Consider the following 8342-nt stretch of genomic DNA (forward strand, 5'->3'; position numbering starts at 1 on the left):
TATTTTAGGGAAGGGTCTACAGGGTGTTCAGGGTCTCACTACTAGATTGGACTCATAGTGATTCTCCTGTTTACAGCCTCCCAAGAGCTGGGATTAAGGTGCGCGCCACTGCGCCCAGTCTCAATGGCCATTTCAGTGCACCCGGGGGCGGGGCCTGCATGGCAGGCCCAGGGATTGAACCCCGGCCTGCTTTCAGGAGAAATAAATTAATTCTACCTGTGGTGTAAAGTAAGATTTCCTTAACAAGGCAGAGTCATATAAATAACAATAAATGCCAGCTGATATGGACAGCGGTGGAGGATGCTGACAGCCATGCTGTTGAGGTTATAGCTGTGTTTACTGAAATAACCAATGTACCATGAGTAAGGGACAAAAATGAATATTCTTGGGACTGTAATGATACTACAATATGCAATCTAGCTATCTATGTTATCATCCCACTTCTAATACTCATTTTAAAATTTGTCATATTTACTTTGCTTCACAAAATTACATCAAGTATGAAATACAACAAAATTATCACTGTTTTAAATTTTAGCCTGTCTAATATTTTTAGATCTCTGCTTAATTCCATTCAACACCCAAAGTATTTCTATAAACCAGACTGGATGTGGAAATTGATTTAGGAAAGGTGCCAACATCTCCTGTGTGCTGCGTGGCTGTACACAGACATAGCTCACTAGTTTGAATAAAGACTGCAAATATAAATACGGAAGAAATTAAAACTAACAGTTTCTCATGTATATTGTCATATGACAGTAGTTTAAAATTCCATAAAATTTCTCTGAAGTTAGGATTTTGAGCGCAATAGAAAGGTGCATATATTTCATGGTCTTTTACACGAAGGCAGCAGCTTTGTTTAGGGTACAATGAGTAGCTGAGTACAACTTTTCCCATAAATTCTTGAAACTCAGACTACACACAGCACTTCAGAAATTGCTATCCTGAGCTCCTGACTAGCTCAGTATCACTCAGTGTCAAGCTATTTCAGAGGTCAGGGAAGTATTTCTGAGCTCTGCAAAGTGCTTGAAGCCACTTGGCCTGCCGTGTACAATGATCGCTTATATAGGTGACAGTAATGTCAGGTGGACTTAAATGTTTATAATCGGGGTTAATGAATGTTGGCAAAAATAGCACTGGACAGCCAATCCGTCTCACACCCCACGGATTACTGAGCAGATATATAATACGCTGGGCCACCTCTAATCCCCTGGCCATGCTTCCGGACATTAAAATTGTAAACATAGATTTAGAATGTGCTGGTGACAGGCTACACTACTGACAAGGCTTTACCTGAGCCAAGTAAAGTAACCTACTTAGCCATTTCACAAGTCCCCTCTGAGGAAAACCAGCAAAGTGCTACCAAGCTAAATTGAATATCTCAAGTCCTCATTATCTGTTCATGTGATTATAACAAATAAATGGTAGGTTATCCTATGTAACATCCATGTGATAGACCCCATTGTGAAGTAAATTTACACTAATATTTTAAAGGCCTCAGTATACCACTAAGAAATTTCTAGTTCAGTTTTCAGAGAGTGTGCAAATTAGAGAACAGCAAGCAGAAATTTTGGAATAACAAGTATGTCCTAAAATGCGTACAAAAGAGTCTAGAAGTCCAAAAAGCTTAGACCTGTCAGCTACGTTTAGCTCAGTTTTAGAAGTTCTACTTTACTTCACTTATGTTTTATTTTATATTTTTTTTTATTTTATATTTCCTATGAGTTGAATTTGAGCAGCCAAACGAGCAAGTTATTATTTAACTGGTAAGTGAGGATATATCAATATTGGGGGAAAAAGTGCCAGATCTTCTAGATACTTCCTTCATTGTAGATCTTGCACCAAATCCAAAGATCATGCTGTGTTGCTTTAAGAAGGTGCAAAACCTACTTGATACATTTTGGCACAAAGAGGAAATAGCCAGCAGGGATATTACATTATCTAAAACTTAAGAATAGAACTTGTGTGGAACTTGGTTTCACACAACAAAATTTATATGTTCATAAGCATTCTCAAACATTTTACATATTCATAAGCATTCTCAAATAATTTAGTCCGGGCTCAAAACTCAGTGTTGCAGATACTATAAGGACTAATAAAACGTAAGTATAAAAACTTTTAAAAAATAGTTATGAACTGCCATATGCATAGTTTCTAGGGACCTAAAGATAACAAGAACTATAGGAACTGAAGCTGGCTCTTCTGTCTCTGTCCTTTACTCAGAAAGACACAGCTGTGCACAGATACTCAGAGGCACAGGGAGAGCAACTATAGCTGACATGTACAGCACCTAGTACAGATCGCTATTTATTCCACAAGTGATTTCCAAAATAAGTTGGTGCCATGAGAAAATTAATTCCCTGAGGAGCACTTGCTTCCTTCGTCCTGAGTCCCGAAGTTCAGCCCATGAAGCCAGCCCTTACGTGACCAGTATACTGCTTTGTAGTCAGCACTACGTGTGCTACTTCCTAATGCTGAGATTCCTTGAAGAAATCGAGATAAGGGGAGTCTTTGAAAAAAGGCAGAACTGTGTTTTTCATACTAACAGCTATTTCCTTGTTAATTTGTTTTGTTTCTCACTAAGAAATTGTTGAGGAGATCTGGAAAAAAGCTGGTTGAGGGATCTTGAGGTGATAATGAACAACTCTCGTCAGTGTCTTTATGGAGAAAAAACGTCATATTAAGTACACAAGAGATGTTGTTAATACAGGTGATTAAGTCATTCATTTTGTAGAACGTGTTGCTACTTGATGCAGTGATTCATTTCAGCAAACATCAAGCATGTATACCCCACACAGGCCTTTCGAGATTCCAGATGCAGAAAGTCTAAGTTATAGACTTTATGGTAACCAAATTCGAGAGCTCTGTTGAATCTTATCTTTTATGATGAGGTTCAAAGAACATATAAGGTATGATCAGAAAACAGTGTGTTCTTAAAATTTTTATTGGAGTAAAAAACATATTGCTGTTAATTTCCCTCAGATCACCCCCACACACACACTCAGGATAACTCACCTTGTTACCCAGCCCCAGTCTGAAGCCCTCTCCCACAACGACTCTGGTTGCACTGTGGTGGGTGCCTCGATGTCTTGAATCAGTTCCAGACATCTACCTGTAGTAATCATTTCAACTTGGGGACACAGTTAGGAGCTCCATGGTGCCAGATCCAGTGAACGAGGAGGATGACGACACACTGTCATCCTTTAGGGGTCAGGCTTTGTTGGATAGTCCTCCACAGTGGCATTCGCCTGTCCTGTAAGTGTGACCTATAAACTTATGCATGAAAGAGAAACTCTCATGAAACAGCACTTTCGGAACTGCTTTGTAAAGTGGCAAGAACCGTGAGGCAAGATTTTTTGAAGCTGGAGGGAGAATTTCAAGGGGAATTAATGGCAGTGGGTCTTTCATGGTACTAATTTCTCTTTCAAATATAAATTTTCATTGTATTTTTTGATCATTGATTGTAAGCATCTCTCCAAAAGATTTCAACTGTACAGCCAATACCCTTGATATTTCACACATGCACAAAAATCAAGAATCTCTAAAAATAATTGGGCTGGGGATATAGCTCAGTGGCACAGTGCCTGCCCAGCCAGTGTGAGGTTCTGATTTCAATTCTTGGTATAAAAATAAAATAAAATAATTCATATATTTGGATATATTTATCTGAATCAATAAAATACCAACCACCGGCACTACTATGTTTTGACTAGACAAACCTAAAATTGAAATATCAATTTTAATGCCACAAGATGCAGAGTATAAAGAATTATATAGATATACCATCTTTTTAAATAAAGTATAAAAGGTAAAGGTCTGTTGAGTGATACCATCAATTTTTGTCACTGAGCCCAATTATTTTAGAGATTCTTGATTTGTGTGTGTGTGTGTGTGTGTGTGAGAGAGAGAGAGAGAGAGAGAGAGAGAGAGAGAGAGAGAGAGAGAGAAATATCAACTCTAGAAGAACAATATTTTTCTTTCTACTTTTAAAATTATTTTCAAAAGAAAAAATAGCATATTAATACATGTTCATGGATTTTTAAAAAGCCTAATTTCTAAGCATGAGAAAGTTTTTAAAAATCCCATTTCTTTCATAATGTAAAAATATGTCTTCATTTTTTATCTTGAACGGCCAGTATCACATGCAGGTTCAGAGATTAAACCAGTGCTTGTCTGAGGCACTCACTAACTGCAGTTGTTTCCCTCCAATTTACCAAATACTTGATTTTATTTTTGTTTTCAGAAAAATCCAGTATTTATTTCTATAGTACTTTAAAAATGGAATTTTCTTCAGCTTGTATGCATTTCCCGGGGCTTATGAACACGTTCATACTCTCCCTATTTAGAATCAAAGGTTCCTTTCTGAAGAGATCTTAATCTTAAGGTAAAACGTGGTCCAAGTTCTTGAATTCCCACCTCCTTTTCACTCTTGGATATGTACCTATGAGGTCTGAAGAAAATATAATCCCTCTGACTGTGGAATGTAGCAGCCTGACTTCTGATAAATTGAGGATTATGGGGGAAAAGAGAAGCAAACATACATCCAGTTGAACGGCCCAACCTTGTTGTAAAGTTATTCAAAATGACTTCAGGCACCTGTTCCGTTGGGTCCTTGCCCTTCTCTTAATTTCTTTTCGAAGACGAACACTGCTCATTTGAGCAGTTGGACCATTTGGCAAGTGACTCAAATCAGTCCATTTGATGTTTTTCGATCTTCATTAACCACACTTAGATTGGTGGAATCGCTTGAGATGCGCTGTGGAATAATCTCTTTCAGAACCAGTCCTCTTTTCTACTAGACATGTGCGCTGGGCAGAGGCTTGCCATTCTCTAGTGGGGTCTGTCTGACGCAGTGATGTGAATCCTGGGAGAAGTCTCTCTGTTGAAGTAAGGAGCAAACTCCTCGGTAGCTTCATCATAAGCAAGCTCTTCATCACTGGGGTATGCTGTAGGCTCATCACAGACCCGCTGGTTGTCAATAGTCTTGGGTACTGGCCTTGGTGGAGCCTTATCACCAAGAGCTTCTCTCCCTTTTTGAAGTTTTTTTCTTAGCAGTCAACTTTTCCTTCCAGTGCTGCTATTTCCACCACGTGAACATTAAGAGTTGCCGCTGCTTGTTCTTAATTTCCGAAATGCGGAAGCCTAGGGGGAAAGCAGTCGCTTTTGGGGGCTGGACCCCACCCTCCATCTCTCCATCTCCGGTGACTGCAGCCTCTTGAGGGCCTGCTACAGTGGCTTTCCTTTTCCAGCCTTTCTTCCCACTGCTGCCACTCTTTTCCCCAGCCTTCACCATGGTGTTTGCTCTGGTGCACCAAATATTTGGTTTTAAATCCTTTCTTCTAGCTAAGCGTGGCCATGTGATGCGCTTCTAAGATGGTGCTAGAGAAAGTAATTTAGGGGCCTTCAATGTAACTCTATCCTTGATAACAGAAATACCAAAAGGAAGAAAGGAAGAAAGGAAGGGATGGAGGGAGGGAGGGAGGGAGGGAGGGAAGAAAGGAGGGAGGGAGAAGGAACAAGGAAGGAAGAAAAGAAGGACAGGAGGATGGAGGCCTTTCCTTCCTCCTCACTTTGGACGGGGGAAGGATGAGGACGTAACTGCCTGTAGTCCAGCCTGCAATCAGGAGGAAAAGCCCTGAAAGAGTACTCTTGCTAGCCCTGTGCCTTGGCATCAGGAAGGAGCTGAGCTAACTGCAGCAGCCCTGTGTAGCACCAGACATTTGTGTTGTCTAACATTAATAAATGATTTTATTGGAACATAAACACTATTTAGATACTCTGCAACATGCAGTTAAATATACTGGGGATTACTGAGGAATCTTGAAGGAAAAAGTCCAGAACATTGGAATGTCTGTCTGTCTGTCTGTCTGTCTGTCTGTCTGTCTGTCTGTCTATCTATCTATCTATCTATCTATCTATCTATCTATCCATCCATCTTTTATCTTTCTTAGAGAATTGTAGAGATTCTTAGCTAAGAGACAACAATATAAGGCAAAAAGAGAGAAGCACTCTCTTTAAAAAAACCATCCACATGGGGAGGTGGGGCCCTGGGGTCACCGTGCAGCTCAGGATCACAGAGGAAAGGAGAGGGCTCACAGAGAGGGTGAGGCCCATGAATCTCCTTCCCCTTCCCTGCAGGACAAGGGACGCATCCTTGTGTTTGTCCCTGCAAGCTGGTCGCAGTAAGGGCTATAGGTAGTGCTTCCTTAATGCTCCTGGCCCAGAAGGAGAAAAGGAGACAGTCAGCCACACTAGAGGGAAGCCCTCAACCCTCCTCACGTTGGCACTCAGCAGAATGTGAAGAGACACGGCCATTAGCTACTCTAAAAATTCTTAAAATCAACCTAATCTGCAACATTTCCAGAGTTTCTATCTTTGGACTCGAATAGATACTAATGGGTTATTCAAAGAAAATATTCAACACACCAGAAAAAAAAAAAAGATCTAGAACTGATTAAATTGGGCTGGGGATGTAGCTCATAGCATAAATGCTGAGACAGTGCAAGGTCCTGAGTTCAATCCCCAGTACCAAAAGAAAAAGAAACAATGAAGTCAGGTTTAAGAGAAACAATTCAGAAAACAAAATAAATCCAAATAGAATAAATATAAAGCTAATATTTACATATATAATTCACTCAGTTAAAGTATACACTTCAATTATGTTTTACTCAATGTACAAAGCTATGTAGCTATTCCTGTAACACATTCTAAAGCATTGTGATACTCAGTATATTAGGGCTATTTATTATTTTATGAGATTTTAGAACTTGACTGTCTTTAGTTTACATATAGGTATTTGTGATAAGTATATAATACATAAAATCTGTATCCAGCAAATCAAGTGAGCACTACTGTAGCAACATGTAACTCAGTCGTGTTCCAAATTTTCTGATCAAGAAGACTATGGAGCCACAGAGGAATGTGTTGGATGATGTAAAGTGAGCCTGGGGAGAGTCACATGGAGCGAAAAAACATTTTCTCACTTTCACAGAGAGCAAATTGGTCAAGCAATGGCCGTGACTCATCCTCAGGTCAGACACTGACAAAAGAATGTACAAAAAGCAGTACAGGGCTACAGGATAAATCCTGAGAGTACTTGGCTGACCTTATCAGATACAAAAGTTACATTTCTTGGTATATAGGTCTTGCTATATCTTGTTCTTAACCATCCAGCAGATAAGTATAAAAATGAGGTATATAAAGTAAATCCATATTAATACGATGAGCTGTAAAAGATTCAAGTCAATAACTTCTGAGGATAACCCACTAATATTATAGACTGCTAGACAGTGTTTAGTTGAATTCAAACACCTATAGTATTTAGATGCCAATAGAATATTCACCTCTGACAGGACAGAAAAAAAAAGGATACAAAGGAAAGATCATTTTGTATTTATATATACAAAATAGTTAGGATAAATTTATAGCTACTTTCACTTAATTCAGTGAGAAGAAAGAGGTATACTAACAGTGTGTGGACAGAATATCCTGTCTGCTTCTTGTACTATGGATAATCACTAAGAAGATAACAACGTATAGTGTATTGACTATCAAAACCATCCTATTAATCAGCTGTGAAACTGCCCCATTCATATTTATTTCTCAATAAAAATTTTAAAAAATAGTGCAGGGTCTGGGGTTCAAACCCCGACACCACAAGCTGTGCTGGCAAAGAAAAAAAAAGGAAAAAAATGCCAATTTATTCCCCTACATATCTACAAGACAGAAATCAATGCAGCTGGAGTCGTGTGAGGTGTCTCCTCACCTGAGTTTGCAGGACTCATTCCATTTGGAAGTTCAGGAGAAAATCCATTCTTTGTTCTTTCCTGCTTCTAGAAGGAACTAGTGCCTCTTGGCTGGGGGCTCCGTAAGTCAGAGCTTTGATTCCACTGTTCCACAGTACTGTCTCTAGCTCAAACTGCTGTTGTAATCTTTAATAAAGACTCACAATTATATCAGAAAAAATCAAGTGAACACTTTCATCTCCTTAAACATTTTACATTTTTAATTTTAAAGATTTTTTTTTCAGAACTGGGGATTGAACTCAGGCCCTTGCACTTGCCAGGCAAGCATTTATTCTACTGAGCTATCTCCCCGGCCCCTAAAGATTTTTAAATTGACTTTTCTGTGTATGTGTTTGGTTTCTTCTTATTTGCTAATGTGTGTTTGAAGTGTAGAAAGTGCCTTCCTCCTGGGGAGGTGGCACCTGCACAAAAGGCAGCTCGTGCACACTTAGTCCCCATGCACCTGTGTCCCACCGCGAAGCCCCCTTCCCATTTTCCTTTTTGTTATTTTTTTATTATTTTTAATTAATTAATTAATTAATTTATTTATTTATTTTT

General features: G+C 39.2%; 1 protein-coding gene and 1 pseudogene across 1 annotated transcript in view; one reads left to right on the top strand and one right to left on the bottom strand.

Moving 5' to 3' along the window:
• LOC101580344 (potassium/sodium hyperpolarization-activated cyclic nucleotide-gated channel 1) overlaps positions 1–8342 on the top strand; it is a 375264-nt gene that overhangs the window by 357039 nt on the left and 9883 nt on the right. The window lies entirely within an intron of this gene.
• Positions 4273–5293, bottom strand: LOC105741226 (annotated as a pseudogene).

This window comes from Octodon degus, unplaced genomic scaffold (assembly GCF_000260255.1).
Source record: "Octodon degus isolate 3935 unplaced genomic scaffold, OctDeg1.0 scaffold00348, whole genome shotgun sequence".
Lineage (NCBI taxonomy): Eukaryota > Metazoa > Chordata > Mammalia > Rodentia > Octodontidae > Octodon > Octodon degus.